Source organism: Narcine bancroftii, chromosome 5, assembly GCF_036971445.1.
Source record: "Narcine bancroftii isolate sNarBan1 chromosome 5, sNarBan1.hap1, whole genome shotgun sequence".
In the NCBI taxonomy this organism is placed as follows: domain Eukaryota; kingdom Metazoa; phylum Chordata; class Chondrichthyes; order Torpediniformes; family Narcinidae; genus Narcine; species Narcine bancroftii.
In genome coordinates this window covers 9,385,788-9,412,492 of record NC_091473.1, presented here as the reverse complement: position 1 = coordinate 9,412,492, position 26,705 = coordinate 9,385,788, and the positions used below count along the sequence as shown (strand labels likewise).

The 26,705-nt window shown below is 44.5% G+C and overlaps 1 protein-coding gene across 12 annotated transcripts in view; it reads right to left on the bottom strand.

Moving 5' to 3' along the window:
* LOC138763094 (proline-rich transmembrane protein 3) overlaps positions 1-23,738 on the bottom strand; it is a 115,920-nt gene extending 92,182 nt beyond the window's left edge. For 6 of the 12 annotated variants that reach the window (XR_011357317.1, XM_069936725.1, XM_069936724.1 and 3 more), the window contains exons 1-2: positions 22,729-22,901; positions 12,247-12,288 (exon numbers count right to left, since the gene is read on the bottom strand). The gene's annotated coding sequence lies outside the window, so the exon portion shown is untranslated. Of the gene's footprint in view, positions 1-12,246; positions 12,289-22,728; positions 22,906-23,101; positions 23,211-23,289 lie in introns of those variants that run through there. The other 6 variants (XM_069936727.1, XM_069936722.1, XM_069936728.1 and 3 more) reach the window with 4 other exon arrangements.
* Between the last annotated feature and the right edge of the window lie 2,967 nt (positions 23,739-26,705).

Genomic DNA, 26,705 nt, shown 5'->3' with positions numbered 1-26,705 from the left:
AAAAGACAAAGGAAAAAAAAAACCAAGATAATTGGTGAACAATGAAACTATAGAGAAATCAGATACTCATCTAAGGATATTGTACACAGAGTATTTGGAATAAAGTAGATGACCTAGTTGTGCAGATGCAAATGGAAAGCTCTGACATTGTGGCCATCACCGAAACATGGCTGAATGAGGGATGAGATTGGGAACTGAATGTACGGGATTACACCTTGTATAGGAGAGATAGGCAGGTAGGTAGAGGGGGTGGGTTGGCTCTAATGGTAAACAATACTATTAAATTACTTGAAAGAAGGGACATAGGGACAGAAATTGTGGAATCTTTATGGGTTGAGCTAAGAAATAGCAAGGGTAAAAAGACCTTACTAGGTGTAATATGCGGACCCCCAAACACCAGCCGGGGACGTGGATGGCCAGATGCAGCTGGAATTGGAAAAAACAGGTCAGAAGGAGAAGGTCCAGATAATTACAAGAGATTGTCATATGAAAGGGGATTGGGAATGTCAGGAAGGTGCAGGATCTCAAGAGAAAGAGTTTACAGAATGTCTAAAGGATAGTTTTTTGGATCCGCTAGTCAACCAGCCCACCAGAGGATCAGCGGTTTTGGATTGGGTGATGTGTAATGAACCCGAGTTAATTCGGGATTTAAACGTTGTAGATCCCTTAGGAGGTAGTGATCACAACATGATAGAGTTCAGCTTCCAATTTGAAAGGGAAAAAATGATATCAGGTATGTCAATTGTCAATATTTCAGTGGAATAAAGGGAATTAAAATGGAATGAGAGAGGAACTGGCCCAAGTTGACTGGAAAAGTAAGTTCGATGGGGGGGGTGGGGGGGGGTAGGCGGACAGCAAAGCAGAATTGGTTGATATTTTACAAGAAATTAAGAAAGCACAGGATAGATATATTCCAAGGAAAAGGAACATTATGAATGGTAAAATGACGCAGATGTGGCTAACGAGAGATGTTAAAGCTAAAACAAAAGCAAAAGGGAGGGCATACAGGGTAGCAAAAATTACTGGAAAAGCAGAGGACGGGGAAAATTTGTAAAAACTTAGAGAGAGACAAAGAAAGTCATTAGGAAAGAAAAAATAAATTATGAAAGGAAATTGGCAAATAGCATACAAAAGGATGTAAGAGTTTCTTCAAATATATAAAAAGTAAAAGAGATACGCAGATAGATACTGGGCTGATTGAAAATGAAGCTAGAGAAATTATAATGAGTAACAAAGAGATGACAGAAGAACTAAATGGATATTTTGTGTCAGTCTTCACTTGTGGAGGACATTAGCAATATACCTGATATTCAAAGGTCTCCGGGAATAGAATTAAGTACAGTCAGATTACAAGAGAGAGAGTGCTTTGTAAGATGAATGGTCTAAGAGTAGACAAGTCTACTGGACTGGATGAGGTGCACCCACAGGTTGGAGATTGTGGAGGCATTGGAATTGATTTTCTAGAAATCAATAGACTCTGGCATGGTTCCCGAGGATTGGAAGGTCGCAAAAGAAAGGAGGGAGGCAGAAGAAAGGAAATTATAGGCCTATTAGTTTGACTTCAGTAGTTGGATATTGGAATCAATGACGAGATTATGAACTACCTTGAGGTGGATGACATGCTAGGCCCAAGCCAGCATGGGTTCATGAAGGGAAGATCCTCCCTGACCAACCTAATGGAATGTTTTGAGGAAATCTCAAGTAGGATGGACAAGGGAGAGACTGTGGATGTTGTGTATTTGGATTTTCAAAAGGCATTCGATAAAGTGCCGCATAAGAGGCTGCTTTAGTAAGACGAGAGCCCATGAAGTTACTGGAAAGATATTAGACTGAGTGGAGCATTGGCTGACAGGCAGAAAGCAAAGGGTGGAAATAAAGGGATCCTGTTCTGGTTTGTTGCATATTACTAGTGGTGTTCCGCAAATGTTGGTGTTGGGGCCGCTTCTTTTTACAATGTACATTGATGATTTAGATTGTAGATTATATGGTTTTGTGGCAAAGTTTGCAGATGACACCAAAATAGGTTGTGGAGTATGAAGTGTAGAAGAAATTGATAGCTTACGGAGAGACTTGGACAGCTTAGGAGAATGGGCGAAGAAATGGCAGATGAGATGCAATGTTGAGAAATGTATGGTTGTGCATTTTGGTTGAGGAAATAAATGGTGGGATTAATATTTGGATGGGGAGAAAATTCAAACCTGAGAAGTACAAAGGGACTTGGGTGTCCTTGTGCAGGATAACCTGAAAGTTGACCGCCAGGTTGGATCGGTGGTGAAGAAGATGGATGCTATCTTGTCATTCGTTTCAAAGGGGATTGTGTATAAGAATAAAGAGGTGTTGAGGAGAGTCTATGGAGCACTGGTGAGACCTCATTTGGAGAACTGTGTGCAGTTTTGGGCCCCATATCTTAGAAAGGATATAGCAAGGTTGGAGAGGGAATAGAGGATGTTTACCAGAATGATTCCAGGAATGAAAAGACTAACATATGAGGAAAGCCTAGTGGCTCTTAGACTCTATTCATTGGAATTAGAAGAATGAGAGGGGATCTCATAGAGACATTTTGTATAATGAATGGACTGAGCAGAGTAGATATAAATGAGATGTTTCTCCTTTTGGGTGATTCCAGGGCAAGAGGGTTCAGTCTTAGAATTAAAAAGTACCAATTTATAACAGAGATGAGGAGAAATTTCTTTAGCCAGAGGGTCATGGATTTGTGGAATTCATTGCCACATTCAGCTGTGGAGGCAGGATCATTGGGGGAGTTTAAAGGGAAAATTGATAGATATCCAATTATTCAGGGTATTAAGAGATATGGGGACAAGGCTGGAACTTGGAACTAGATGCGAGAACAGTTTAGCTCAGGGAGGTTTCACGGAGCAGACTTGATGGGCCAAATGGCCTGCTTCTGTTCCTTTTTCTTGTGATATTCTGAATGTCACATGAAGTTCAAACACAAAAATTGAACTTGCACCAGGGACACCTCAATGAGTTACAGTGCTGTGCATAAGTGTACATTTAGAAACCAAACCCAGTTCAATATGGGCCCCAAAAAGTGAAGCAACATTGGCGGAAGCTCTTCACAAGCCCGTAGAGTTCGACAAAGGAGAAAGCAAGAGACAGCAGAGGAACATTAGTTGATGCTTCCAGACTTGCAAGGAGCAGGCAGCGGGAAACAAAACAGTAGCGATAGGCCCATCTCAGTGCTCAGGCCTCCAGACAGACAAGGAGCAGGCAATAGGAAACTGAGGAACAATGCCAAATATATTTATGCAGAATTACTATGATGTTTTGGGGCATTTTGTTTCAACAACTGAGTGTTTTATTTCCTGGGCAATGCCGGGCATCCTGCTAGTAAAAAAATGTTATAATTTCAGTCTATGGTCTTCCCCCTTAAATATGCTGTAGCCACCGCTGAGAATGGCCGGTATAAATGATGATGAGACAGAAAAAGAGATAAGGATAGATAAATTAATATTTACAGATGCCAAGTGAGCGAAGAAGATGCTGCAGGTAGACCTGACTCTAGAATGGGTTACGGTAGTTTGGAGAGGTCCAAGAGCTTGATAGCTGAAGGAGATGAGAAACTGGATTACTATACAAAGTGTCCCAGTTGCACAGTTGCAGAGACAAGATAAAAGGAGGGTTCAGCACTGTTCAATTTTTCTTCTTTCTGGGCTCTCAGTGAAACCCTGTTCTGCTACCATCTTATTAGAGACCCTCCCTACTCTATCGAGCAGGATATTTTACCAAGCCCAACTCAAAATAGAATGGAAACACAGGAAACTGCAGATGCTGGAATCCGAACTGAACACCATCTGTTGGAGAAACCCTGCAGGTCCAGAGGGACAAAAAAAAAAATGGGTGATGTTTTGAGCAGGAAACCTTCACAAGGTCCCCAATGAAGGGTTCTGGCCTGAAATGGCACCCATTCTCATTTTCCCCTGGACGCTGCTCGACCTGCTGGGTTCCTCCAGCAGATTGTGTTTGGCTTCACAATAAGCTGGGCTGATTTCCCACTCCACTGACATGGTCCTCAGGCAAAATCAGTCACCTCTGGTAGGAGATGCATTGATCCCTTTTCATTCTTGCAATGTATTCTAATGGAAACTTTTTAATGGTTAAGATGTGCTCAAACTGGATTTTGAGATGCCACTTGGTAAGATTCCATGCCCTGAGGCCTTCAATATCTACAAACCAATTCAAACAAAAATTATCCTGTTAGTAGAAATCAGAATCAGGACTTATTACCATGAATAAGTCATGAAATTTGGTGCTTTGTGGCAGCGTCACAGTGCAAACATTCACATTGTAACCATCTTACAGCACTACTGTAAATAAATAAAAATGATAGTGTGTGTTAGCCCACTGCCCCGGTGATTGAGCGAGCGCTCTGGGTGGCGAGTGTAACCAAGGCCATGCAGCGGCATTGGTCCTAACAGTCAAACCAGTGGGTGAATGGCAAGGGCAGCTTAAAGGCCAAGACCCCAAAATGGTACGGCCTTGCTGCGCAGCCAACAGATGGGGACAGCGCACAGGGAAGAAGGGCACTGTTATGCAGGAAAGTACCCACGCGCGGGAAACCCACTTTTGCGACGTCAGCCAACAGGGGCCACGGCGGGAACAGTGTAAGTATAAAAGTCAGGCTTGAGCCCTAGTAAAACTCAGAGCTTAATCTGACTACACTATGTGTGTGTGTCTTCTTTTGAGTCGCACGCAGCTACAAGTGCACAAAAAGTAAGGCAGTGTCTGTGGTTCATTGATCATTCAGAAATCTGATGGCAGCAGGGAAGAAGCTGCCCTTGTACCGCTGAGTGCTCATCTTTAGGCTCCTGCACCTTTTTCCCGATGGTAGCAGAGTGAAGAGGGTGGTGGGGTCTTTGAAGATAGAGGCTGCTTTTTTAAGATACTGCCTCATGTTGATGTCCTTGATGGAGTGAAGTCTGATGCCTGTGATGTCGCAGACTGAGTTAACACCCCTCTGGAGTTTATATCTTGATATGAGAGTTGATGCCTCCGTACCAAGCAGTGATCTATATCTATAAACAGATATAGCAGGGGATGATTGCCTGCAGAGGATGTTAGTCAGTTCTCTGCTGTTTGCAGAACATAATAGTTAAGAGCAGCTGGAGTGAGAAAAAGCCATTCATGCATTAAGCCCATGAGCAGGCTCCTGTCCAGCTCCCAGCCATTGCACAATAACACCCACAACCCCCCCCCCCCCCCCCCTTAGTGAATGAGGCAAATTTGTAAGCTTGTGCAAAATTAGTCACTGAGAAAAGCCATGTTCCTCCAGGATAATCAACATTTATTGGTTTCTCCCAGAAGTAAAAGTTAAGCAACCCAGGCTCGGATCGTGTATTGGTAAGAAAATGGCCAAAGCACGTCAAGCTACCACTATGACCAAAGCATGGGTGAAGTGCACAATATCTTCACTCTGATACTCCTAAAGGATCATCCTACAACTTTATGATGGTAGTGGATCAGCAAAGGGTATGAAAGCTGACAAAGTTTGATATCTTTCTTTAATAAAACTGGCAGAGTTGCTGGAGCTGCTACAACAGCTGGTGCAGACCCTTGGAGAGGAGACACAGCGCTCCTCCGCAGGATTCTACTGCCCAGTCCAACGAAAAACAGTTCCGTACAGACTTTAAACATCTATTTACATGGTTTATTTTCAAATCCTGTGACCCCACAGGCTCTGAGCCCAAGATGGCAAAGTCTATGTTTGGCAACAGCCTCCGGAGAAACAGAGGACTGGCGAAGGGCACCAAAAAGCAGGAAGTAGACGACCCACAGGACAATAACCTTGGCGGCAGACCAATGAGGGGCTTTTCAGCTGAAAAGGTGGCAGGCTGCTGGTGAATGCAATCAATGGACTCGCACCAGGCTACAGAGTGCTGGAGAATGGTTCGAGACTGGTTGAAGGGGGTACCATGTATCGGAACTGGGATGCGAGCGGTGGCCAAGGGTGCTGAAGGGTTCCTGATCAATCGGAGGTTCGGATCTGGAGGTCTGGTGGCCAATGGTTTGGACTGGAATCTGTGAGGCTACGGAGGCTGTGGAAGCGCCGGAGGCGAATTCACAGACACTCAGTGACTCTCTTTTGGTTCTCTCTCTCCCCAACTGTATGGGGCATCCAGAAACCTCTGCTGATGGCAAATCTGTCTGCCTTATGGCAGACTAAAGCTATTTTCATGTAATATTAGTAAAACACAAAAGTCTGAAGAAACCGTGGTTGAAGTAAAAACACAGTGCTGGAGAAACTCAGCAAGTCAAACAGTGTCCTTTATGTAGCAAAGATAAAGATTCATAACCAATGAGTGAGAGCCGTTGAAGCCCATGCAATCATCCTTACGCCTTTCTCCGTGAGCTACCAATGCTATTTTTCCAGGTATCCAAACAGGCTGTGCTGAGGGAGGTCCATCCACAGAGTGTCTGATGCCTGTTCTATGTTTCTTCCTTTCTGACAAGCCTGAAAGGGCAACTCTCCCTTAATCTACAGGCTCATGAATTTTTTCCTCCAAAAGCCATTCTAGGTCAATATTACATCTGGAAAACAGTCTAGTTTCTGACCCTTGAGGTTCATAAGGCATATCGTACTCCTTGTGTACCTGTGAGTAAACATCCAACAAATACAATGTGATTAAATAGCCTGACACCTATCCTGGAGGACTCAAGCCTTGCAGCAAACTTCCCAATTCCATCATTAACTGTGACTAACATGCAGCAGCTGAATGACTGCACAATTTTATTTTTTTGAATATTTTATTTAAAATGTTAAATCCACAATACATCCCTCCCCACCACCCCCCTCCCACCCCACCACCCCCCTCCCACCCCACCACCCACCTGCCTCCCAAATCCCCCTAAGAAAGAAGAAAGGAAATTATCAATAGATATATAAATTAAAATTGACCGCCATGAAACTGAGACCCACCATTGTGATGAGCTCTTGAGAGCTTAAATTTTCAAACCAACGTTGTAAATGTGGGCTCCATATTTACAAAAAGAAATGATATTTATCATGTAAATTATATGTTATTTTTTCAAGCAGATTACAAGATCTCATTTCAATATGTCATCTCTGCATCCCCAAATCCATATCCGACTTCCATGTAATAGCTACACATTTTCTTGAAACAGCTAAAACCAGTTGGAAAAATTCAATTTGATACATGGTTAACTTTAATTTAAACTAAACATTTAAATATTTCCTAATAACCAAATGTATAAATAACTATTTAGATTTATTCTATTTTCTCATGAGTTTGCAGAAGTTTGGTATGACATCAGTAACCCTGGAACATTTCAAAAGAGGTGTGGTGGAAAGTATGGGGGGTGGGTGGAGGAACCAATGCCCCTGAAGGTAAAGCCCTCCAAATGGTAGTGGACACAGCCCGCACATCACAGGCAAAACTCTCCCTACCATGGAGAACATCTACAGAAAATGCTGCTGTCATCAAGGATCCACACCAGCCAACACACGCTCGGTTCTCACTGCTGCTATTAGGGAAGAGGTATCGATGCCACAAGACTTGTACCACCTGGTTCAGGAATAGCTGCGCCCCCTCCACTATCAGACTCCTCAACAACAAACTCAATCAGGGACTCTTACTTTTGCACTTTATTGATTTTTTTCCCCCTCTACTGCAGTTTGTTTACATGTGTACTTTGAGTACAGCTTTTTTCTTGCACTACCAATAAATGGATATTCTGCCTGGCCTACAGGAAAAAGAATCACAGGGTTGTATGTGATGTCGTGTGTGTAGTCTGATAATAAATCTGAAATATTTTGAAAAATGTTAATTAACATCTCTGATCTGGCCATTCTGTTGCCTCATTATAGTTCTGGACCCACAAATGGAAAGATACTGATTGTGAAGTCAATTCTAAAAATATTTCATTTGCAAAATAAGAAGAACATTTCTCTCACCAGTTGAGAGGCCTGCCATCTCTAATTCATTTTCCTAATTATGTAATGTGTGAAACTGTAGGCTTGAAACGATTTGACACAATACAAGCTTCTGCATGAGACACTGAGTTGGTTCTGCAAGGTTTTTAGTCAGACTCTACTGCTCACCTACACATTCGAGCCGATTTACAATGCGCAATTAACCTGCCAATCCATGCATGCTCGTGATATGGGAGGAAGCCCACGCCGTCACAGGCTGAAGATACAGAAAAGCACCAGATTGCAGCTGATACTCTGGAGCTGTGAGGCTACAGCTCCCCTCGCTGGGACACCCCAAACATTTCAAAGCAATGGCTTGCACTTTCAATAGGTATAGGTATAAATATTCTTAACAGATACACATTATTCCCCGAGAGCTGTCAAAAATAAAATAAAATAAAATAAAATAATATTTTCAGTGAAACCACAGAGGAATAATAGTCCGATTTCCTCGGCTCCCCTGGTTCTCAACATTTTTCTTTCTACTCACAGAACCACCTTAAGTAATCTCAACCTTCCCTTCCTACCAACATATCACCTTAAGCCATCCCTTACCAATCACAGAGCACTGATGGCATAGGGATGACTTAAAGTGGGATGGGAATGGAAAGAAAAAGGTTGAGAAACATACAGGGAATAGGGAAGAGGGTAAAAAGCATGATACTATGTGTTCTGAGCTTGTGACAAAGGACAATTACAATGCAAGGAGTATTAGGAATTAAGTGGATGTACATAGAGCATGGATCAGTATGTAGAATTACGAAGGGATTGCTTAAGATGGGATGTGAGTGGGAAGGGAAGGTTGAGAATCACTGCTCTAGACTCAACTGTTACTGAAATATTTTGCTTGAAAAAAAATTGTCATTGGCCCATTTCCTTTGGAGTTATGAAACAGTGCACATAACGAGTCAATTAGGGACAATTAAAATAATGGTTTTCAAAGATTTTCTTTCCATCGACATCCCACCTTAAGCAATCCCTGACTAATCAGAGAGGACCGATCGCAGAGGAAATAAATAAAATTGTATGTGAGTGGAAAGAAAAAGGTTGAGAAACACTGTTGTAGGGGAATGAGAATACCACTCTGACCAAAAAGTGAAGGTCACTTTGGTCGGCAGACCCCTGGAGAGGATTTTGGAAGCAGAATAAATACTGCATTTGGATGATGAACATGTTTACTTGAATATGGCTGACCCATGGAAATGGTTCTGGAAGCTTTATGACAATGACTCAATTCGTGTCACTTATGCCAAAGGAGAGTAGAGTTTTGGGTTGACACTCATCAAAAAAGGACATTTTGCTGGAAGCACCGAGAGAAGGGTTTGCAAGTTAAAAAACATTCTGTTACCCCAAGTCTCTCTCACACACTTCATGAACTTTATCAAAACCCTGAGTGTCCCATCCTAAACAGGCTACGTCGGCCCTTCAAGTCCACGTCGGTCTTTCGGCTTCTGATGAAGTAGAGGCTTTCGAGGAGTGAGCGTCAACGTGATTGTACCAGAACAGATTGTTGGTGATATTTACATCTGAGAACATAAAGCTGTCCACCTCCAATGCGTGGGCAAGAAGAACAGAGCAGCCTCTTGGACCCCAGCAACATTCTCGTAAACCTCCTCTGCACTCTCTCACTATACTTGTTATATCCTTCCTGTAATTCAGGGACCAAAACTGCACACAATATTCCAAATTTGGCCTCACCAATCCCTTATACAACTTCAACATAACATCCCAACACCTGTGTTCTGTACTCTGATTTATGAAAGCCAACATACTAAATGCCTTCTTCACCACCCTATCCACATGTGATTCAACTTTCAGAGAATTATATCCACCTGAAAGCCCGCGTGTCCCATCCACCTGAAAGCCCGCGTGTCCCATCCACCTGAAAGCCCGCGTGTCCCATCCACCTGAAAGCCCGCGTGTCCCATCCACCTGAAAGCCCGCGTGTCCCATCCACCTGAAAGCCCGCGTGTCCCATCCACCTGAAAGCCCGCGTGTCCCATCCACCTGAAAGCCCGCGTGTCCCATCCACCTGAAAGCCCGCGTGTCCCATCCACCTGAAAGCCCGCGTGTCCCATCCACCTGAAAGCCCGCGTGTCCCATCCACCTGAAAGCCCGCGTGTCCCATCCACCTGAAAGCCCGCGTGTCCCATCCACCTGAAAGCCCGCGTGTCCCATCCACCTGAAAGCCCGCGTGTCCCATCCACCTGAAAGCCCGCGTGTCCCATCCACCTGAAAGCCCGCGTGTCCCATCCACCTGAAAGCCCGCGTGTCCCATCCACCTGAAAGCCCGCGTGTCCCATCCACCTGAAAGCCCGCGTGTCCCATCCACCTGAAAGCCCGCGTGTCCCATCCACCTGAAAGCCCGCGTGTCCCATCCACCTGAAAGCCCGCGTGTCCCATCCACCTGAAAGCCCGCGTGTCCCATCCACCTGAAACCCTGCGCGTCCCATCCATCTGAACCCTGCGCGTCCCATCCATCTGAACCCTGCGCGTCCCATCCATCTAAACCCTGCGCGTCCCATCCATCTAAACCCTGCGCGTCCCATCCATCTAAACCCTGTGCGTCCCATCCACCTAAACCCTGCGTGACTCATCTATCCAAGGCCTGCGTGTCTCATCCATCCAAGGCCTGCGTGTTGCATCAATTTCGTGTCAAGCATGAATTCCCGAAACTGAACTTTAAGCTGCCTTTCTAGAATTGTGCCTTGAGCTGCAGTTTTTTTTAGTATTCCACACACACACACCACTGTATTTACGCACAATTATGGGTTAAGTTAGATATACAAGTTAGGTAAGGTCTTATATCAATGTTAGTTAATAATTAAAAATATTATTTTAAATATTACACTGGGCTCATTTCTATTTCTGCTGTCTGGTACAAACCAAAAGATACAGCCTGTAACAGGCCCTTCTGGCCCACAAGTCTGCTCTGCCCAAGGATCCCCTGGAGAGAACTTGTGGAGAGAATGTCCAAACTCCTGACAGACAATACTGGTTTCATGCCCAGGTCACTGGTGCTGTAATAGCATTGTGTTCACCCCTACACCGGGCTGCCTTTTGCTTCCATTCTCTTCAAAAATGGAAAGAGCTCATTCCCAATTTTGTAAGCCAATCCGATCCTATGGTTCACCCACTTCTGGTAAATCTCACAAGTGCCACTTAAATGTTATTAAGCAAGAAATTAAAACATTACTATTTTTTAAGAAAGTCAGTAATTGCAATTTCTACTGAGGCTGTTTCCAGGAAGGCTATTCTTCCCAAGACAATCACAGGCTCACCTATATATGTACAAGTGACCTTTTACAGGATTCCCGACTTGCACTTGTCAATTGAGGGTTTAAAATCAGGACGGGGCTTGTCATGAAAAGATTTAGAACAAGCTGATTAATGAATACCTTTCAAAATCACATTATGATTGCAGCATCACAAGCTGTCAAATTGATAGGATTGAACAATTATTACATTGAGCTGCCCGAGCAAGATGCCTTTTTTTTTAAATTAATTGTTTGCATCATTACAGGAAAAAATGAATAAAACATTAATCCATAGCCAATGAGACAAAACAAAATACTTTGACATATTTTCTCCCCATCCCCCGTCCCACCCAAAAGTAAGAAAATGAAAGAAAAGAAAGAAACACCTACCATTTAATATACAATAATATTAGCATAAACAATCATTAATTATTATTAAAAATTACTAATTAAGAGGAGTGGATAAGATAGAAAAGGTGGATGGAAAATTATCCATAAAATCCATATATGGTTTCCAAATACTATAAAAATTTTCATAGATATCTCCAAGTAAAAATATTCTTGGATCTTTTGGTATCTTTATCTTCATAATTTTCCCAAATAATAAACTCAGTTCATTCCAAAATCTTTCCACTTTTTCACAAGACCACACTGAATGCAAAAAAACTCTCTATTTCTTTCACACATCGAAAAAACTTATATGAATAATTAGGATTAAGTCTATTTAACTCATATTGATGTAATTGATGTAAATTATATTGAACCATTTGATATCTAACATTTACTGTATTCATAACACTTTCATAACATAATTTTGACCAAATCTCCTCCTGAATTTGTATATTTAAATCCATCAGATTTTTGATTTACACAAGATGCCTTCATGTGGCCTTTCTGCCCTGTTCTTTTTAATGATGGTCATTTCCATTTATCTTTCAAACTATTAGATTTTAACTCTGAGTTAGAAACTCTCCATTCTTCTACATAGAAGAAAGTTTCATCCAAAACCAAGGGAAATAAACTTAAAAAGAAAATTACCTTTTGGTTATGTACTTGAAATCCATGCAGTCCCTCTTGGAGCTGGAATGGAAAAAAAAATAGGGAAGGATTATTTTCTTCATCTATTCATTCCTTCAAATTATTTCAGCTTTCTTGGACACCTTTGTTTAGCTCTCCTTAAACCTGAGGTCATCCCACATTCTTTCACCATTGCCCCAAAACATACTAATTCTCATTTTCCCTCCCCATTTGTCTTCCTGACCTCCATTGGGTCCCAGTTAAGCAATTTGCAACTTTGTTTTCAAGGTCTGATGTGGTCTTCCCTCTTTCTACCTCCAGAATCTCCTCCATCCTTGTAACTCTGAGATATTCCCATTCCTTCTGTTCAGACATCTTGTCTGTCGATGAAATGAGTCACATCGCCATCGTGAGGTGTCTATTCAGTTGTGGAGTCCCTGAGGTCAGGAAATGCCTTCCAAGGCCTCAATTTCTCTCCACTCCTTTCAAGGGATGGCTTTGAACCTTTTTGATCTGGTGTTTGTTCATCTGCACTGCCGCCTCCTTCACTGCAATACTTTGATAAGATCCCAGTGAAGTTTCATGGGACATTGTTGCTCTGTTGTGAACTTTATATCGTGGGCACTATTGCCAGCTAAACTAACTAAACAAAGCAAAAAAAAGAAAAACTGCATTTCTTGGAATTCAAAACCAGAACCAGCTTGAACTAGTTGGGTAGAGACCAACATTGAGTTTTAACCTTGCCCGTGGCTGTTCCCTGAACTTACAGTGGGTTTTGTTGGGGATTGAGGTGCTTCTGACGACAGTTCATCAACCGAAAGCATTAACTCAGATTTTCTCCCTCTGTAGATATTGCTTGACCTGTTGAATCTTTGCTATGTTCTCTTGTATTTCATCGTGACAGAAACAGTACTCTTCGGGGTTTTACAGTGTCAGCTCCTTTCTTTCCCTTTCCTTTCTTCAGAACCCAAAGCTTGCTGGCTTTCTAACTTTTCCAAGATCTGGTAAAAGGTCACCGATTTGAACTCACCACTGATGTTGCTCGACCAGCATTTTTTTTTTGTCATGTCAGTGTTAATTTGGCCAATCCCTATAGCTTTTGAAGACATAATGATGAGGCATCTTCTTAAATGTAGCAGTCCAGAAGAAAACCCTCTCATTGTAGCGATCGGGTAAAGAGTTCCACAAATTTGATTTTAATCCAGAGATCTCCATACTGAAAGGGAGAAGGAATCAAGCAAACAGCCGATTTCTTATTCAGAGTGAAGCGCAGTTTCCGAAATTGGATATTTGATTGATTTCCCTGTAATTATCAGTTCTCAAAATTTCCACCTATTCAAAATTTACTGGGAACTGAAATTCCGTTCAGGTTTGGGGAAGACAAGAATTTTATTGCTTATAACTTTAGGTTGGCACAACACTGTGGGGCGAAGGGCTTGTACTGTGTGTGAACCAGATATCATCGTGCAGTAACCAGCAGCAGGGTAGACATACACTCAGCTTTATTTCCACACAGATGAGATGATTCTCACCCCCCCCCCCACCCCAGTTTCCCATGATCGGACATAGCTTCAAAACAATCCGCTTCTGCACGCACTGTGATAACAATCCACAGGTTAACAAGGTGGTGGTGGGTAAGTTCAAACTTGCTACACCAGCAATCAAGCATGTCAACCTCAATTCACAGCAGTGCCCTGGCATGTCCTTGCTTCGCAAGGCTGATTTTCCTGACAGAGTAAACGGTCGCTGGATTTATTTGAAAAGCAGCCACTTGGAAATTAAATGAACCATACTCGAATATTTTTTTTTTTAAAAGCTTGTCACTGTACTGAACACCAGTTTAGATCAGGCTGTGTAACCATATTACAGCACGGAAACAGGCCATGTCGGCCCTTCAAGTCCGTACCGGTTCACTTGAACAACTCCACTAGTGCCTCCACAAACTCCTGAGGAAGTAGAGGCTTTCTTCATGATGCCATTGGTGTGTTGGTTCCAGGAAAGATCTTCCAAGATAGTGACTCCCAAGAACCTACATTTGCTCATCCTCTCCATCTCTGATCCCCCTTTTCTGAAAGAAAAGGAAGTCATGTGTGCAGTGGAACAATCTCCATTTACCTGAATGAGTATTCAAGAAGCTTGATATTCTCCAATTTAAATTCAATTGATTGGAAAACCACTTGAATGATATTTCATCCAACCTACATGTCCATTCATTCCAGCTTTGGTTGCAGCATATTCCATCAATAAAATACCCACCCATGATTTGCTCAGACCACTCTGACAATATTTCCCAAAACCATTCCTTCTACCACCAAGGACCCAAAGAAAGAACTGCAATATTCCAAATTTCGATCTCTTTAATCCATCAAATCAGACTCTGTGGCTGTTACTTTATGTAGTTTTAATTTGTTGACACCACACCAAGAAGCTGTGTACAAGTGAGCAGGTCTTCCAATTTACTCTTCATGATGTATTGGGTTGGGCAATAAAATCAGTGGTGGTGTTAGAATAGGATGGTTTTGTTTCCATTCAGGCAGTGTGGGATATGGGGACAGTGGGAAAGTAAATCAGTTAATGGAATGGCCTACAGAAGTGATTGATTGAACAATATGATCAAACCCTAACACAGCTGCTGTGGAATTCAAACTGGGTTGGTTAAATAATTGCAATGACCAGAAAAATTCTGCATTAATGGAGAAACCAATCAACTTTCTAATACCCCTTGGGGAAGACAAAGGCGTCCGCTATGACCAATGTGTGTCACTACACTGAGGTTCTGGAGTATTTTGCACAGCTGTTGATTTGGCAGAGTTCAGGTTTATTGCTAGAGTACGTACATGATATCACATACAGTCCTGAGATTCTTTTGCCTGCGGGCATGGCAGAATTACTACTTATTGGTAATGCAAAGAATTGTACTCAAGAACTTATGTAAACATCTAAACAAATAAAGAAATGTAAACACACTGTTCAACCTAGAGAGGGAGAGAGAAAGAAAATCAATGAAGTGCACAAATTCTGATTGAGTTTGTCATCGAGGGGCAGCAGCTGTTCCTGAACCTGCTGGTGTGAGTTTTGTGGCACCTATACTTATTTCCTGATGGCAGCAGCGAGAACAGAGCGTGTGCTGGGTGGTGAGGGTCTTTGATGATTGCTGCTGCTCTCCAACGGCAGTATTCCCTGTATATGTACTCAGTAGCGGGGAGGGTTTTGCCTGTGATGTCCTGGGCTGTGTCCACTACCTTTTGCAGGGTTTTAGGTTCAAGGGTATTAGTGACCCCATACCAGACTGTGATGCAGGTGGTCTGCACAGTTTCCACCACACCTCTGTAGAAATTTGCCAGGATTTCTGGGGTCACACCAAATCTTTGCAATCACCTGAGGAAGTAGAGGCGCTGATGTGCTTTCTTCACGATGCCATTGGTGTGTTGGGTTCAGGAAAGATCCTCCGACTCCCAAGAACCTAAATTTGGTCACTCTCTCCACCTGATCCCCCAATGATCACTGGATTGTATACCTCTGACTTTCCCTTCCTGATGCCAACAATCAGTTCCTTGTAATTGACATGGCCTAACCATAAGCTACTTTTCACATTTACATTTAGGTATCAGTGGCAGAGCCACCATTTATTGGTCATTCCTGATAACAAAAGAAAAATAAAATAAAATTAAAAAAAATTGCTGTGGTCAGTCATCTTCTTGAACTGCTGCAGTCCTTAGACCACCTCGCAATGCCGAGGTGAGTTAGCAAGGTATAAGGGAGACACAAGGGTATGGGGGGAGGGGTAGCAGAGGAAGAGGGAGGTGGAGAGGGGAGAGAGAGATATAGAGAGAAATATCACAGGAGTCTGTGCAGCAGCAGGGCTGCGGGAGCTCGAGAGGTGAATCCATGGACACTCGGTGTCTCTGAAGGGACCCTCTTTTACTTCTTTTTCTCTCTGACTGCCAGGGGTGCCAGGCGATACTAATGATGAATCTTACTCTACCTTACGGTTGGCAGAAGGGAATTTTGTGTAATATCACGTCCCATACTATTGTATGAAAATAAAAACTTGATCTTGATCTACTATTCAACAGTCAGATGGATGCATATCTTGTAGTTGTTTTTTTTTCTGATCCAGACACATAAACTCGCTTTATCCTTGTCACCTGGTTTACAGGACTGAACTTGTTAGCTGGAATGCTTCTGGCCTCAAAATCTTTCTTTCACCTTCCTTTATACCTTTTCCTCTCATCTCTGAATCTGCTTTCATCTCCTTTGTTCTCTTCACTCATCCATTTCCGATTCCTTTTCTCCACTTTGTTTGACCCTTTACTCTTCCTTTTCCCTCTCCTCATCTCTCTACTCCACTTGACTCTCCCTTTGCACTGAGGCTACCTGCAACAACTTGTTCCTACCACTGCAGGTCGTCAACCACTCAATGAACTCTTACTTCAATCTTCATCACCACCTAAATTTATGATTCCGTAGCACATATGTTTTCCAGTTAAGACACTCATAACAGATCCTCATGTTCCATAAAGGTTCCAATTCAATTGCTGCTTGACATTTCCCCCTCCCCTCCCCCCCCTCCACCTCATCGGTCTCCCTTACACCGGAGCTCAGCCCAGCAGAATGCAAGTTAAGCTGGAATTTTGACACTTTCACTGAATTGACAAGACACCTCTTGCACATTCAGCCAGAGAACAAAGGCTCCAAGTGGCAGAGAGCCCCGTGGCAAGACATGGGAATGTGCAAACTCACATATGCAAGGCAGAATCAAGCTTAGAGTCAGACAACCTTGAAAGTGGATCCTGGCACTGATTCACTGGAATACAGTGCTTACATTCTACTAAAGGCTTGAACTCACATTATTCCAATTTCAGACATGTCAATTATACTGTCTGCCCTGAGAAATACCTGGCCCATTCACATTACACGATTATATGAGGGCAGGAAGAGATGGCAAATTGGTGGAACGAGGTGAAAGAGAAGTGGGAGCATTCCATGGAATTATTGATGTTTGAGAGAAGAAAGTTTGCAGCTCAGGTCATGCACCAGAATCGTCCCTGATGAAAGGCCACAGGCCTTTCTGTATCAATCTCCACAAATGCTGCCTGGCCTGCTCCACATCTTGAGCACCTCCTAGTTTCATTGCAATGACTGGCATTATTGCTTTTTGAACCAAATAGATATTGCTCATAGGAGGGGCGGCGGAGTGGGGGGGGGGGGGGGGGAGATGAAGGTGGGGAATCAAGCAGAGAATAATGAAATGAAGAGGGATCGTCCCCTAGCTGTACTTCTGGCTCCAAATATCTCGGGGATGCGACTCCTGATTGAAATGACCTCTCCCTCCAAATCAGGGAATAGGGATTATTTACTGCGGGACACCTGCCCCAGAGTAAATGGCCCTATCATTTTATTTGCCCGGCCACCTGTTTCTATGCTTGACATTTTTGGCAATAATACATACACCACCCCCTCCCTCCTGACCCAACCTCTCTCACCTCCCCCAGACCACTGTTCAGCCAAATCCCCAGAAATGCTATGAGACACATCATCAGGCATTTGCAATGAGCAATTATTCCAACACTATTTTTCTTTTTTTTTCCCCTCGCTGTCCATCCCATAGGTTCCCTTCAGTCAGTTTGTGGAGTTTGATATGAGGATACCCCACTCCTCAGAAATGAACAGCGTGTGCGTGAATGGATTTGGGTGAGTAGGGGTAGACCCACCCCCTCCTGGATCTAGTGCATGGTGAGGTCCAAGACAGCTGGGGGAAGTTCTGCTGCATTGAATGGCCAGACCAAGCTTCAATGCAAGGGATGCCCTTTCTGAGCTTCACGCCACATGTTTGCTAGACAGGCGTTGACCTGACAAGATGATTCGTCCACCCTTTGACAGGTCGTTTTTCATCCTGCAGAGAGGCAGGCCAGGTGAGGGAGTCGGTTTAGTCACCGCCCACCCAACCATGTGACAGGTAGTACTGGGTTACATGGTACCAGTAGCACTCAGACAAGTGACTTGACACCCGATATACATACATATCGGAATCAAAACCAGAATTTATTGTCACGAACAAGTCATGAAATTCAATGATTTGTGGCATCTTCACAGAGCAAACATTCATATTATAACCATCTTACAAAATTACTATAAATAAATTAAAAAATACTGCATGAAAAGTCAGACAGTGTCTGTGGTTCATTGATCATTCAGGAATCTGATGGCAGTGGGGAAGAAGCTGTCGTTGTGCCGTTGAGTGCTCATCTTTAGGCTCCTGTACCTCTTTCCCAATGATAGCAGAGTGAAGAGGGCATGACCTCTTTGAGGGTCTTTGAGGATAAAGGCTCCTTTTTTTAAGACACTGCCCCATGTCGATGTCCTCGATGGAATGAAGTCTGGTGCCTGTGATATCGTAGGCAAAGTTAACAACCCTCTGGAGTTTTTTCTTGACCTGAGAGTTGTACCGGGCAGTGATGCAACCAGCTAGAATGCTCTCCATGGTACACTTGGAGAAGTTTACGAGAGTTTTTCAGTGACATACTTTGTGATTGCACCAACTTGGAGGCTCCAGGGCAATTCTTCGGAGATGTTGACATCCAAGAATTTGAAGTTCTTCACCCTCTCCACTACTGAGCCCTCGATGAGGACTGGATGGTGTTATCCTGACTTCCTCCTGAAGTCCACAATCATCTCCTTGGTTTTGCCAACGTTGAGCACAAGGTTGTTGTCATGACACCACTCAACGAGCTCATCTTTCTCTCTCCTGTACATTTCCTCATTGCTGTTTGTGATTCTGCCGACACTTGTGATGTCATCTGCAAAATATCCTCCGTTACACGTACATCTGCCCTGGTCTCATCTACCCCTACATCCAATACAGGATTCCTCTTGTTCTCACCTAACACCCCACCAGCCTCCATATTCAACGCATCCTGCTCTGCCATTTCCGCCACCTACTACGTGATCCTACCATTAGACACATATTCCTCTGTCCCATCCCCCCTTCTGAGACCGTTTCTTCCGTGACTCCCTTTCCCACTCCTCCCTCCCCACCAATAGTCCCCTTGGTGCCTACCCCTATGACAATAGGAGATGATCCACTGGCACCCACGGTTTTTCCCTCAGCACTATTCGAAGCTGCAGGTGTCATCTACTGCATCTGGTGCTCCCATTGTGACCTTCTCTTCATTGGAGGGACTAGGTGCAGTCTGGGAGATCGCTTTCTTAAGCACCTCAACTCTGTCCACTGCAAAAGTGTGGATCTCCCAGTGGCCACACATTTCAATTCCTATCCCATTCCCTTTCTGCCATGGTCTCATGCACTGCCAGACTGAGACCACCTGTAAATTGGAGATCACTTCATCTCCCTTCTGGGCATCCTCCAACTGGATGGCATTAACATCGACTTCTCTGGTTTTTGTTAACCCCCCACCCCCCCCCCCCCACCTCTTTCCCCGTCACCTTCCTCCAGCTCTGTCTCCTTTTTTTCCTGTCTCCTTTCTCACCTCTCCCCTTATCATATCCTATGACCACCTTTTGTTGATCTGGATTCCTCCCCCAGTCGGCACTGTCTGGATTCTGAAATGTCTTATGTTCATTCTGTTTATTCCTTGAAGAAGAGCTCAAGTCTAAAACATCACCAATATATCTTTGCTTTTTCTTTATATTGAAAGACCGGCTGAGTTCCTCCACCATTTCGGTGTGCTTTTTCTATTGATATATTGACACCAGCCTCCTGAAGAGAGTTTCTGATCTGTCGGACAGGTGATTGAGGATTTTTCTTCATTGTGGTGAGAATTCTTCTGTCATCAGCAGTGGAGTCTTCCTTGGAAAACCAGTCCCTTTGCGATTACTGAGCTCTTCCTTCTGAATGATGTTCCAAGCTGTTGATTTTGGTCATCTTAAAGTTTGGGCGATGTCTCTTACTGTTTTATCTTGTTTTTCAGCCTCATAATGGCCTCTTTGACTTTCATTGGTACAACTCTAGTCCTCATGTTGAAAAATGGCAACTACAGGCTCCAAAGGTGATCAAAAACTTCAAAGCAATCCTAGCTCTCTTATACCTGCACCACTGAATCAATTAAGCATACCTAAGTAATCACAAACACCTGTGAAGCCAAATGTCCCAAACATTATGGTGCCCTGAAATGAGGGGACGATGTACAAAGAGTCCTATTCTGCGCGGTCAAACCAACATGTATACAAATCACCTTGAATAAAATCTGGAATGTGCACTTTAATCACACATGAATTGTTTGATTACAAATTTAGAACTGTGGAGGACAAGGGGAAGTAAAGGAAATGAAGTGTATTTGTCCCAAACATTATGGAATGCCCCGTAGATTTAACTCATTCAAGACAAGAAATGATCTAAATGTTGGTGGAAGTTTGATGGGAGGGAGGAAATGGAGATTGTTTTATAAAATTTGGAACAAAATATCTGAGGAATCAATCCGAGCCACCGTACGTTTGGCCTCCATCGAATATAAAGTACTGTTTAGATGGGATAACCTTGTGAGGATTGGATGCATTGTTAATTCAGAGTTAATATTTTCCTGAAACATTTAAGTTATCTAATTTTTTTTTTAAAAGAGCATGTACACGCACAAAGACAGTGGGAGATCGTGTTATCCAGCACAGTTGGATTCAACATTAATGCTTTTACTTGCTGACGCTTTCTTTATTGTTTACCATGATACATTAAATGCAATTTGCTCTGATGAATATGTATATATTTATTATGTAGATTCAATTTGCTTAGTTATTATTAAAACTGACTAAATTTAAAGAACATTCAGCATGGGATTCAGCCTAAGCAGAATATTGATTGCTTAGCCACCTTTTCCTCAAGGTGCCATGGATTGATTCCATTCCCTTCATTAAATTATCAAAAAACAATAGAACACCACAGCACAAAAACAAGGCCTTTGGCCCTTCTAGTCTGTTTTTTTGCCTAGTCCTCCAGACTTTCCCCAGTTCATAGGCTCCCCCCCCCCCTCCATATGTTTCCCATCCATGGGACAGGTAGAGTCAATGTAGATAGGCTTTTTTCCATTGACAGTGGGGGAGATTCAAACAAGAGGACATTAAATGGAAATTGAAGGGGGAAAGGGATAGGGGAAACATAAGGGGGAATTTCTTGACTCAGAGGTTGATGGGAGTGTGGAATAAGCTTCTGGCCGAAGTGGTAGATGCAAATTCGATTTTAATATTTAAGGAAAGGTTAGATCGGTTTGTGAACAAGAGGAGTATGGAAGGTTATGGAGTAGATGTGGGTCAATGGGATTAGGTGGGAGAAGGTGTTCAGCATGGACTAAAAGGGCCAAACTGGCCAGTTTCAGGGCTGTAATTGTTATATGGTTACATGTTCCTGTCCAAATTCTTCGTAAATGTTAAAACTGAGCCACTTCAGCTGGAAGCTCATTTCACACCCCCGCTCCTCTTTGTGAAGTTCCCCCTAAGCCAGTGGTTCTCAACCTTTTTTCTTTCCACTCACAACCTACTTTATGTAATCGCTATGCCATCAGTACTTTGTGATTAGTACGGGATTGCTCAAGGTGGGATGTGGGTGGAAAAAAAAGCTTGAAAACCACTGTTTTAACTGTCCCTCATTGACTCGTTATGTGCTCGGTTTCATAACTCCAAAGGAAATGGGCCAATGACCATTTTTCTCAAGCAAAATATTTCAGTAACAATTGGGTCTAGAGCAGTGATTCTCAACCTTCCCTTCCCACCTTAAGCAATCCCACAGAGCACTGATGGCATAGAAATTACATAAAGTTGCAAAGAAAAAGGTTGAGAACCACTGCCCTAAACTTTTCCCCTTTCACCCTTATCCCATGTCCTCTGGTTTATATCTCAGTGGACAAAGCCTATCTCTATTTACTCTGTCCATCCCTCTCATAATTTTAAATACCTCTATCAAATCTCCCCTCATTCTTCTGTGCTCCAGGGAATGACCTGTTTAACCTTTCCCTGTAACTCAGTTTCTGCAATCCAGGCAACATCCTAGTGGATTAGTTCATTTCTGGACCAATGGTCTGTAGGAATACTTATGGTTAATAGAATTAGGTTTAAATCTCACCAAAGAAACAAACTAAGTTCAGTTGAGTAAATAGGAAAATCAAGGCAGAATCAGTAATTATGACAGTTAAACAAGTGAGTTATTGTTAGAACCACAGAACACTACAGCACAGAAAAAGGCCCCTTCAACCCTTCTCGTCTCTGCTGAACCATTTTTATGCCTATCCCACTGACCTGAACCCAGTGCCTAGCCTTCCATACCTCTCCCATTATTGTACCGGCCCAAATTCTTAAATGTCAAAATTGAGCCCGCATTCACCACTTCAGCTGAAAGCTCCTTCCACACTCTCTGTGTGAAGAAGTTCCTCCTCATATTCCCCCTAAACTTTTCCCCTTTCACCCTTAACCCACATCCTCTGGTTTGTATCTGACCTAACCCTCAGTGGAAAAAGCCTACTTACATTTACTGTCTATTCCCCTCATTATTTTAAATACCTCCACCAAATCGCCCCTCATTCTTCTACGCTCCAGGAATAAAGAGTATCCTAGAAAATCTTCTCTGTACTCTTTCTATCTTATTGACGTCTTTCCTGTGGTTAGATGACCAAAACTGCACACAATACTTCAAATTTGGCCTCACCAATGTGTGATACAACTTTACCCTAAATATCCTGTACTCAATACTTTGACCAATAGGCTTGGGTCACTCATCAGGTCAATGGATTTTGGTCTCATCAACCAGTCGCACTGTTGCATGGACAATGGGGTTTGGATACTCATCAGCCAAGGCTCAATGGTCATCTGCTATCACCCGCTGCTGTTACTGGCACATCCCCTTCCGCCCGTTCTCATTCACCCAGACACTGACCGACCGCTCTTTCAATCCATGGACGTGGTCCTTCGGCTCCCATCAGTGGCAAACCGCCCCCGCAGTCACCCACACCGTCCCACTTGGGTAACTGGCGGCCCCACTGCGACCCCCGGCCACCACCCAGGGTTCCTGTCCGGGGGGGCGGCTACCTGCAAGGGTTACGGTGACGGCGGGCGAACACTCACCTCGTTCTGCGGGCCCCCTTCCTTCCTTTGATCCAGGTGCTTCGCGCGCTCGTCCCCGGCCGAAGAACCCCCGCGTCAGGCTGCGAACGCTGGCGACCTCGCCGGCGACGCGAGTTCGAATCCAGCGCGGGTTAAGTGGGCAACGCGCATTTCAACGGTCCGACCTTGTGCAAAATAAGATTAGGGTGCAGCAGGGTCCTTTTCCCCTCCAAGCTGCAGAAACAGACAGGTTCCCTTCCCCGACGAGCTTGCCTGGGAGTGAGGGCTCCTTCAGCTGGGCGGTGCTCACTGAAGGCTGGCTGGCACTTCACAGTGGGCTTCGTCTGCAGGAATTTGCTCAGGGCTCAACCAGGCTCGGTCTCTGCCTTCACTTGAACACCCAGTCCAGTGTGAGCATTCAGCCTCCCCAGGCACAGCTGCTGCTGCCTGCACCGCCCCCCATCCCTCCCTCTCTCTTTCTCTCTCTCTCTCAGAATAGTTTTCGCATCGACTTTTGGAGCAAGTGCTTCTTTTTTGTTCTATTTTGATAGCACTGCGGCTCAAAGCCAACTGGATCAGGTGGGACAAAGGACATTCGGTGTCCGAGGGAAGGGGACGGGAACCTCAACCTTTTCCTTCCCACTCTCGTCCCACTTTAAGTCATCCCTGTGCCATCGGTGCTCTGCGATTAGAAAGGGATTGCTTAAGGTGAGATGTGAGTGGAAGGGAAGGTTGAGAATCAGTGTTTTCATCGTCCCTCGTTGACTCGTTATGTGCAAGGTTTCAGAACTCCAAAGGAAATGGGCCAATTTTTCTCCAGCAAAATAGTTCACTAGGCTCTTGTAAGCTGCAGCACCTGGGTGGCCCTCCTGGGTCCCAGGTGCGATTTTACTGGGGCGAAGGTGCTTCCAGCACCTTACAAGCTGCAGGGGAAATCGACCCGTTCACTTTCCGGGGGATCCCGCTCCTGCAATGACTTGGCCCATCGTCAGTCACCATTCCCCCATCAGTCGCCACCTCCACCGTCAATCAACACCCATCCCGCCAATCGCGCACCCACCCCCAGCGATGTCCCACTGCCACGAACATTGAGCTGTCGCTGTGATCAGAGAGGCGTTCGTAGGAGTGGCAGTGTGTGGTCGCCCACTTTCCCCTCCGCCGCAGCAAACTTTCTCTTCCCACGTGGCAGTGACCCCTCTCCTCTTCCCCCCCTCCCCCATGGCAGCAACCCCACTCTCCTCCCCGGACCCCTCGGCAATGACCCTCTCCCCCCCCCCCCCCCCCCCAACCACCAATCAAGCCGCCAGTGGACGTGACCTGGTTCAGTTTAACTGGGTTCCTTGACTACCTCTGAGGTAGGTCAGTGACCCAGTTAGATGAGGACCACGCTGACTGGGTCGGACCCCTTCTAACTGCCACGAATGGGGCAAATTGTCCGGTTAACCCCATTTTACACGGCATCTTGAAAGGGTCTAGTAACAATTGGGAATAGAGCAGTGATTTTCAACTTTCCCTTCCCACTCGTCCCATCTTAAGTCATTCCTTACTTATCACAGAGCACCAATGGCATAGGGATTGCTTAAAGTGGTATATATGAATGGGAAAGAAAAGGTTGAGGACCACTGCTCTAGAAAGAAGTTTTGAGTTGAGCATATTCAGTGAGTGTCCTTTATGTAGCAAAGGTACGTGTCAGGCTTGAGCCCTTCATCAAGGTATGGGAAAAAATGTTGGCAGGCGTCTGAATAAAAGTGTGGGAGTGGGGGGTGGTGAAGGCAGGAAATGATAGGTGGAGAAAGGAGGGAGGGGACAGCAGTGATGAGGGGTGACTGGGTGGGTGGAGGAACTGGAAAGGGGGACTGAAAAAGCAAGCAGGTTTAGTGGATGGCAGAGAAGTCAATGTTCATGCCATCTGGCTGAAGGGTGCCCAGACAGAAAATCAGGTGGTGTTCCTCCAATCTGTGGGGGGTCAGGGGTGACTTGTTCAATCACAGTGCCTACAGAATTTTGATTTACAGACAGAAACGAAAGGGCAATACAGATCTGGAGATAGTATCAAAATTTATCACATGAACAGGTCACAAAATCCGTGGTTTTGTGGGAGCATCATGGTTCAGACATTCCTATAAACCACTGGACAGCAATAAATCGATCATTCAGGAATCTGAGGCAGTGTGGAAGAAGCTGTCCTTGGGCCGCTGAGTGTTCATCTTTAGGCTCCTGTACCTTTTTCCCCAATAGTAGCATAGTGAAGAGGGCATGGCCTGGGTGGTGGGGTGTGGGAGTCCTTGAGGATATAGGCTGCTCTTAATTACAGAAAGGTGATTACAAAAACATGGCTCCAGGGTACCATTCCACACTCAGTGATGGGCTTACCTCCTTCAGGGCAGACAGAGACACTCTGGCTTCTGACAAGGAGGGGGACTGTGCATTTACATCATTGAGAACTGGTGCACCAGTGTCACTGTTGTGAAGACCTTGCCCAGCAGAGATAGAGTACCTCCTGGTGGAATGCAGACCTGCCTAGGGAATTCTCAGCCATGCTGATTGCCACAGTCTATGCACCCTTCACCTAATGAGTGCCATCTGCGAAGCCCAGACTTCCCATCCTGATGGTCTCATGATTGTTGCTGGTGAAGTCAATCTCGCCAACCTGAAAACTGTCTTACCACAGTTTCAACAGCATGTGAACTTTGCCTCCAGAGGAAAGAATACCTCACCCCCACCTTGGTTACTTGGGTCATATATGTGTCTTGTTAACTCCAGCGTACAGACCACTGGCAAAGCAAACTAGGTCAGTTCGCAGAGAGATCAGGTTGTGGAGGGGTGGCGAACGGGCAGCACTAAAAGACTACATTGAGACCATGGACTGCAACTGATTCAGAGAAGGAGCCACCTATAACAATCATGTAAACATAAAGGAGTACATAAGCTCAGTGACTGGCTACATTAGCAAGCGCATTCACAACCAGGGCTAACCAGAGCCCATGGTTGGATGCAGAGGTCCGGGACCTTCTCAGAGCACAAGGTGTAGGATGGCACTAAGATCAGCCAGGCCTGAACTCTCCAGTGCAATCTGGAAGGCAAAGTTAGGGTACGCACAGAAGATCCACAGATGCGAGGCGCATCACTCCTGCAGGGATCAAGACAGCCACCATCATCCCGGTAACCAAGAGGGCGACAATAACAGGGCTCGATGACGACTGCCCTGTGGCCCTGCCCTCCACCATTATGAAATGCTTCGAGCCTCTGGTGATGGAACACATCAAAGCACACCTCCCAGGGACACTGGATCGATTTCAATTCACCTATAGAAGAAACTGTTCCACAGATGATGATATAGCCTTGTTGATTCACTTTGTCCTGGCCCACCTGGAGAATGATGCCTCATATGTTCATTCCCCAGAGGCTGGTGGACAAGCTGTCCTTGCTGGGACTTA